At 35.7% G+C, this 7,708-nt stretch overlaps 1 long non-coding RNA gene across 1 annotated transcript; it reads right to left on the bottom strand.

Moving 5' to 3' along the window:
- Positions 1-4,043: 4,043 nt before the first annotated feature.
- On the bottom strand, positions 4,044-7,029 carry LOC128166780 (uncharacterized). Its single transcript, XR_008241175.1, has 2 exons — positions 5,098-7,029; positions 4,044-4,670 (listed from the first exon to the last, which is right to left on the bottom strand). It is a non-coding gene; the product is annotated as an uncharacterized LOC128166780 (long non-coding RNA).
- Between the last annotated feature and the right edge of the window lie 679 nt (positions 7,030-7,708).

Raw genomic sequence — 7,708 nt, 5'->3', positions numbered from 1 at the left:
AATACTATGGTAAAGTGATTAACGGAAAATAAAGCTTTGATTAAAATACATGTAGAACCGTTTTAACAAGAGCTTGGGCTTTCGGTGGGATGTTACTGTCTTGTTTGCTCATCAAAACAAGTTGTGAATCATTGACCAGATTTGACCTCCTTTCTTCTAATTCGCTATGAGAACCTTATTAATATTCATAGATTGTCAAAACCGTAGTTTTGTCCCATGATCCCGGGCTGCTCTCCAATCGAAGAGCAGCGGGTGTATTCGCTTGCTACCTCCAGAACTGGTCCTGAATATCTCCAGTAGATCTCCATTGTCTACCTACTATTTGGAAAGTAGACAATGGAGATCTACCGGAGATCTCAATACTGCAAACGAGCAAATTAGGATTACTCTTGCAGCTTTCCAATCGACCAAACGAATACACCCCTAGGGCATGTGATCATGGGACAAATTCACAAAAATGAGCTAAACATAGTTTCACAGTCGATAAACTATGTTTCAGCTGTTAACTATAGTTTACGGATCCTAAACTATAGTTAACGATTCGCTAACTATAGTTTACATCTGTGAAACTATATTTCACGAATGTAAACGTTAACAATAGATTTTGCTGATAAATATAAATTCACATTTGTTAACTATAATTTACAATCGTAAACCATAGTTAAGAGTTGTTAATTATAGTTTCACAAATCGTGAAACTACATTAATCAGACAAATTCACAAAAATGAGCTAAACATAGTTTCACAGTCGATAAACTAGGTTAACTATAATTTACGGATCGAAAACTATAGTTAACGACGTTAATCTTTATTTCACGTCTGTAAACTATAGTTAACGGATCGATAATCTATGTTTCACATCTGTTAACCATAGTTAACACTGAAAACAATCATTTGCGATTGTTAAACATAGTTTATCTGATAAATATAGTTTCATATTGTGAAACTATGATTAATAACTCTAAACTATAGTTCGCGAATGCAAATTGTATTATTTAGACATTAAGGCGCCAAATTCACAAAAATGTGATTAACATAGTTTTACGTTTGTAAAGCATGGTTTACAAACAGAATCTCTCATTTAGTATCTGACATGCGAAATTCTCTGTGAAACTATATTTTACGACCCTAAACTATAGTTTACGATTGAATCTATAGTTAACAAGAGTTTTGTTCGTAAATCATAGATACGTTAATCCTAGTAACAGCAAGATAAGATTTTGCCTTAACAACGATCATTTTCATTGGTTGTTATGATATATATTTCTTTTTGACAAGAAAAGTGATTTTTCGATAACTTTATGGCAAGTGAAATTATTAAAATAACTTAACCTTTCTTATTTTGATTAAAAAAAAAATAATACAAACAACAACAAAAAACGCTGGCTTTTTTTTTTTTTTTATTGTATTTACTGTACAGCAGAAGCTGATGAGGGACGCGATGGTCAGCAACAGCGAAAATATGGGTAGGCTATATATCAATTTTTACATTAGGCATGTAACGATCTTTTTTTTTGTACAGAGGGCAAATTCGCACGTGCTTCCCTATGAAGAGCCATTTTCTACAATGGAGCACATTTTGTATCGCATCTCACGATTGGTTACTCGAGATTTTAAATTGAAAACTATAGTTAACACACATTTATACTCATAAACTATGTTTAACAGACGTAAACTATTGTTTACGAACGTCAATTATAGTTTAGGACGATAAACTATGATTAACAAACGTAAATTATAGTTTATCTCTCAAAACTATAGTGTAGGATCGTGAATTATACAGTAGTTTATGTCTTTTAAATTTATAAATATAAATGACAGTTAACTATAGTTAACTATAGTTTAGAACCGAAAACTATAATTAACGATTGTAAAACATAGTTTATCTGATAAATATAGTTTCACAATCGTGAAACTATTTTTATCAATTCTAAACTATAGTTTACGAATTTCCAGACAGAAAAACATAGATATACATTCGTAAACTATAGTTTACAGATGTGAAATATAGATTAACGTCTGTAACTATACTTTACGATCCGTAAACTATAGTTAACAGTCGATTAACCTAGTTTATCGACTGTGAAACTATGTTTCGCTCATTTTTGTGAATTTGGCGTGCCATAGACAAGACTATCAAAGCCGACGAAGTCGGACGAGTGTCATTGCGTTTAATATATGCATATATATTAGCCAATGACAGTTAACCACAAGAAGACCCCGCCTTCATCAAATCGGAGTTGATCACGTACTGCCCAAAGTCCAAGCTCTTATTAAAACGGTTCTATAAAGGTATTTCGATCCATGATCCATGCTTGCATTCGCAACGTGTCCTACAGAAACATGATTAGGTACCCCCTCCCGAAATCATACATCATTTGGCTTGTTCTAGATCAGTTGTTTTGAAGCAGGCAGTTAATTTCTCGCATTAAGTTTAACGTTTCATCGAACTTTTCAATTCTTGGCTTGCATACAAGTACCGGTATGAAGAGTCTACATTTTTGCTATTCTCCAACTCCAGGTCGTTAGGCTTGAACACCTACCGATTTATTTGTCGCTTATATCGCTTATTTAAACATTAGAACCATTTTAACAAGAACTAGAACTTTGAGTAGTTGTGTCAAACAGCAATGTGGCGTAGGCCTGCCTGTTCCTCATGCAGCCAGAACTCTTTGAAAGCAACAAGATTTGTCTGGCATTTGAGCTAAGACTACGCAATCTCTGCATATTTCTCTTGGAACCAGCGTCATTTTTAACTAGCTTTGATGCAAAAAAGATAGTTACATCCTACCAAAACTCCAAGGTCTTGTTAAAATGGTTCTATTTGTTTCCACCAAAGATTTATTTTTTTCATTTTGGCCACACATATATGCTCGACCGACATTCAGTGAAAAAGAGAACGAGCGGGCGAGCGATTAAAAAATAAAAAATAAAAATTTGTAGCAAACATTTTTAGGCGGTACATAAGTAAATTTGAGCGGACGGTTACATTTCCTCAACTTATTCCTGATTTATAAAATATAACTACATATGCTTTGAAAAAATGCAAGAATAGAGCGGAAATAGAAGAGAAAACAGCGCAGAAATTCCTGGATGTGGGAAATTAATAATATATAATGTTATTCGTATAGTTTTATTTAAATATGAGCGCGCGGGGTCTAACGAACAAGAAATTATATTAGTGTGGCCTTTCGTTTGATTTCCGCTCAAAGATTGATGACTCTTCCATGCAGCTTGCCCGGGGAAGAATTGAAAAATCTGTTTTCCTCCAAAACTAATTTGGATATGATGTTATCCCGTTTGTTTTCCTTCAATCTGTAAAACTTGATTATAATCTCTCTCTCTCTCTCTCTCTCTCTCTCTCTCTCTCTCTCTCTCTCTCTCTGTAATCTATTGATTCCTGCATCATCTTTTGTATAAGTAAATACTAGAGGTCTTGGATCCATAAATCAACGCTACATGCTTGGTGGCGGTGGTGGGTTTTCTGTGGCGACATGTCTACTCCAATTATGGTCAGAATTAGAAGGGGTTTGCTTATCGATCAAAAATTGTCAATAAAAATCTCTCTCCCCCCTCTCTCTCTTCTTTAACCTCTACATACTTGTTGGTTAGCATACATGTCTATCACAGTTCAACAAACAATCATGTCTTCTGCAAAATAAATTGGGGAACATTTGAAAAATTGTGAAAGTACAAACCTTTGGACTATTACTGAATACAGGGTTATTTTTGCGCCCTTTTATTTTCACCCATCAAAGCTATTTAGTTATTTAATATTAAGATTTCTGCCCGTTTTAAATCAATTTAACACAATTGTAATTATCGATAAATTTGCCAAATGAAAATGAGGGTAAATAAAGCGAAAATATATAGGGAAAAATATAAGACGGGACGAATATAAACCGGGGCGAAACTTTCCTTGCATACAATTTTTCTCGTCAATCAAATTCCAAAAGCCCATTTCTTGAATCATTTTCCTAGAGAATTTCACTGACAAGAACAAGCCCAATAACGGCTATAATATGGTATTTCTAAAAAGTAAAAACACTGAATGTTTTATTTAGTCTAAGTTTCTGTGACAGATGTAAACAGTGTGGTATAAAATCTCATCATAAAGAAAGAAGAACTTCAGGACAGATCGAACTACCTACTCCCAACGGTGCAAAAGTTTTCCAGGAGTTCGGTTTTGATATAACTATATAGCTAGACGCTGGTCTCCGAGAAAGCTTGCTTTGTGTGAGGTATGCAGTCTGTTGGAACGACTTTGTTATAACTGTCGCGCACGGCGCTCAGCGTTCGCTGCACGTTCAGGGAATTTTGGTAGAGAGGGTCCTGGAACTTGTCACGTGACACATACTCATAATAGTAATTGGTGTACTCCGCTTCTTGTTTCTCTTGCCGTAAATATTTGACCATTAGGGTGACAATGCTTACAGCGTAAAACATCAGCACAGTTATTATATAAAACAGAGCCTCTTTGTCGGTTTTTTGAAAGTCCTCTGCTACCGTGCTAGACTCGGATGAGGTCACAGTAACGGTACATGGCTCCGCTAAGCCACTCTCGCTCGCATTCAGCGCTAACATGCTGTGGCCACTTGTTGGCTTTTTCTATGGTAAATATGGATTCGATTTCCTCATCTTAAGGAAATTCGTTCGAGATTTGGTCTGGCCTGTAAAAAAAAATGTTTGTTTGTCAATATTGATCAACAATTCCTCTCGTAGTGAACCATGGACCGATTTATTGACGAGAGCAATAACCTTACCCCTGATCTAAGAGAAAAAGTACTCTCTAATTCAGTTTTTCCCGGCGATTAAAAATATCTGCATTTATCTATAAGCTGTGATCTAAATTTTTGGCGCGCTTTAAATGCCATAGATTCCAGACGCTGGTAACTTATATATATTTATAGAATTTAATTTATATTTAGAAAAAAATATGTGAAGATGGGTGAAAGAAACAGAGACAAAGACAGACAGTGATAAAATATTGGAATAAAAAAAATTACTATTAATGTTTTAACTAAATAATAAAAAACCAAAAGCAGTCTTCGAGAAATTAAACATTTGCAAAATTAATAGCCAAGTATAACAACTTACGTAAAAGAGCAGCCTTCCGTTTCCTATTAACCTGTGGGAAGATCTGCGTACGGTCTATCAGCAATTATCTCTCTAATCGATTCAGCGCGTTTCCCTCTAATTAATTGCGATGCCAATTCATCGTCCGACCACGCCAACCAGCGCCTGAGTTCTCACCCTGCCGAGTTACACAACGGCGAACAAAGCGCTTGTTGGACGTCACCTGACCAGCAATATCCAACAAGTACAGCAAATCGAACGTGACTCTGAAGACCCTGTGAATACTAGCCCATTAACAGTTTCTGCACTCCCCCTTTTAGCATTAAGTGATCCATCGGGCGACCTCTTTTTAATAGACCGAGGTTTGCAATCATGCAGCAAGCGATGTGGCTCCAAACACACAAACACAGGATCGCTGGAATGTTTGAAAACTTAAAATCGTCAGAATTAGACGGTTTTCTATTTATATCGTCAACTTTGTTTGAGGAATTATCGACGTTAAAGAAATCTTTATTCCCATCTTTTGGAGTACTGTAAGTGAATTTCACCCTTCCTCCATGATCGATTTGACAGGGCCAATGGTACGGTACGGTTTACAAGAGCTTTACACGCACGCCATGGGATAGTATGTTGGAGTTCACGTTTAAGATTTTGTATCGGTCATCTCACTGTAGGGAGGCAAGGCATTTCAAAGAGAAACAAAATATCAGCGTCTCAGTTCCGACATCGATGTCCAAAAAAACTCGATCATATCTAATCTTTATTAATTATGCGTTTAGTTATTGTATATAATCAATCTACATTTCGGCATTAGATAATGTTGCAGACCTTGATTTATTCTTTTTAGTAAACTGTTAGAATTAAAAATTTGCGAGATGTGTCATGTTGTAAATTTTGTATTTACTGCCACCCGGAAAATTCAAAATTTACAACATGACAGATGATTATAAACTTCACAGAATTACATGCGTGAATCGCCATACTGTAAGACGAATCATTGCTACAGATATAAAAAAGATGTTGAATCGTCTCCAGGTGTTTACTTTCAGAGATAACGCCAAAAATTTATCCCTTTTTAATCAGTTCCTATAGTTTTTATACGATCTATTACGTGAACATTTGAAAAAAATGAATTCTTATTAATGCTGCATCAAAGGAGTCATCCACAAAGAAAACCATCTAGCTGCTGTGATGCTCTCGATCTCTTCTACAGAGTTTATCGGAGGACCAGTAATACAGCAATACCAGAAAGGCTCATCTTGCCACAATTCCAGTTCTTTATGGAACGACAAGGATTTATTCGGCTGTAGATTAGTTTCTATGAAATCCGCATCGGAAGAGTGGGATATTTTATGTGCAATTACTTTCGAAAATACACCATTTCGTCGAGGATTATTTATGGATTGTCACAAAGAGGAATACGTTCAAAAAAATGTTGCCCGGGATGGAATCATGCAGGGCTATTAGATCTATCTCGTAAAACATTTTATGTATATTAATAAACAGACCACTTAAAAAGCCATTTAAACAACGGCATATTCTGGGGTCAGCCGAATTTTTCGATAAAATGTCTCGACGAAAATAGCGCATCACACATACCAGTCATAGTGAGGAAAATATTCGCTTTCCATCATGTTCTCTTCAAAGTTGGTTATGATGTTCACAAGAAAACTTTTTTTACATTGCATGCATGCTGATAGATACGGAGACTTTTAGACTTGGCGCGTGTTTCGACACTAGCTGAGAATGTGACAAACAAATACAAAATACGCTCGACATGGTACCGTGATGGACTCAAATCGATATATATTGGCCTGAAGTAAAGATTTTAAATAAACACAAATAATGTCTAATTTAAAATCAAGTTGAAATTCTTTATCGTCACATTTATAACACCATGCGCCAAAAAAAATTCCGGAAAGGGGGGGGCGAAAGATCTTTAATTTTCCTTAAATGGGGGAGGGGGTCATAGACATATTTTCGGTAATTATATTTCGGTAATTTTACTATGCAAAATTAAGAAGTTTAATTTTTCGGGGGGGGGGGGGGAGGGGGGCTACAAACCCGCTGGAACCCACTTTAGATCCGCACATAAACCCTACCAGAGACTAAATAACTTTATGTCTCTGACTCCACGGACTCCGAGACGAGCCCCTATTACTTTGTAAATGCTAGTGTATGTGGCACTCAAAAATGAGCTAATCATAGTTTCAAGATCGATAAACTAGATTTAACGTTGATAAACTATAGTTTACGAACATAAAATTATATAGTTAAATATGATAATCTATAAATTCTATATTTCACATCTGTAAACCACAGTTAAAGCGACCATTGTTGTTTCAGAGGTGTTAAACTATAATTAATACTGAAAAACAACCATTTGCAATTGCAAAACATGGTTTATCGATACATCGATAAATTTAATTTCATTTATCAAATGTGAAATATGTTTATCTCATTTTTGTGGATTTGGCGTGCCATACTAGTAGTGTTACTCCAGGTACGACAAAATTTATGAAGTACACCTCTTTAAAGCTGCATTTTGCTAAGCATTTTGGGGGTTTCTGAGAGTAAGAGCATTAACCACCAACTCACTCAAAGGACATGCCCCCCTGACCCCCGACCGACA

The sequence above is a fragment of the Crassostrea angulata genome, chromosome 10, assembly GCF_025612915.1.
Source record: "Crassostrea angulata isolate pt1a10 chromosome 10, ASM2561291v2, whole genome shotgun sequence".
Lineage (NCBI taxonomy): Eukaryota > Metazoa > Mollusca > Bivalvia > Ostreida > Ostreidae > Magallana > Magallana angulata.
The sequence above is the reverse complement of the archived record's forward strand: the minus strand, read 5'-3'. Positions and strand labels throughout refer to the sequence as shown.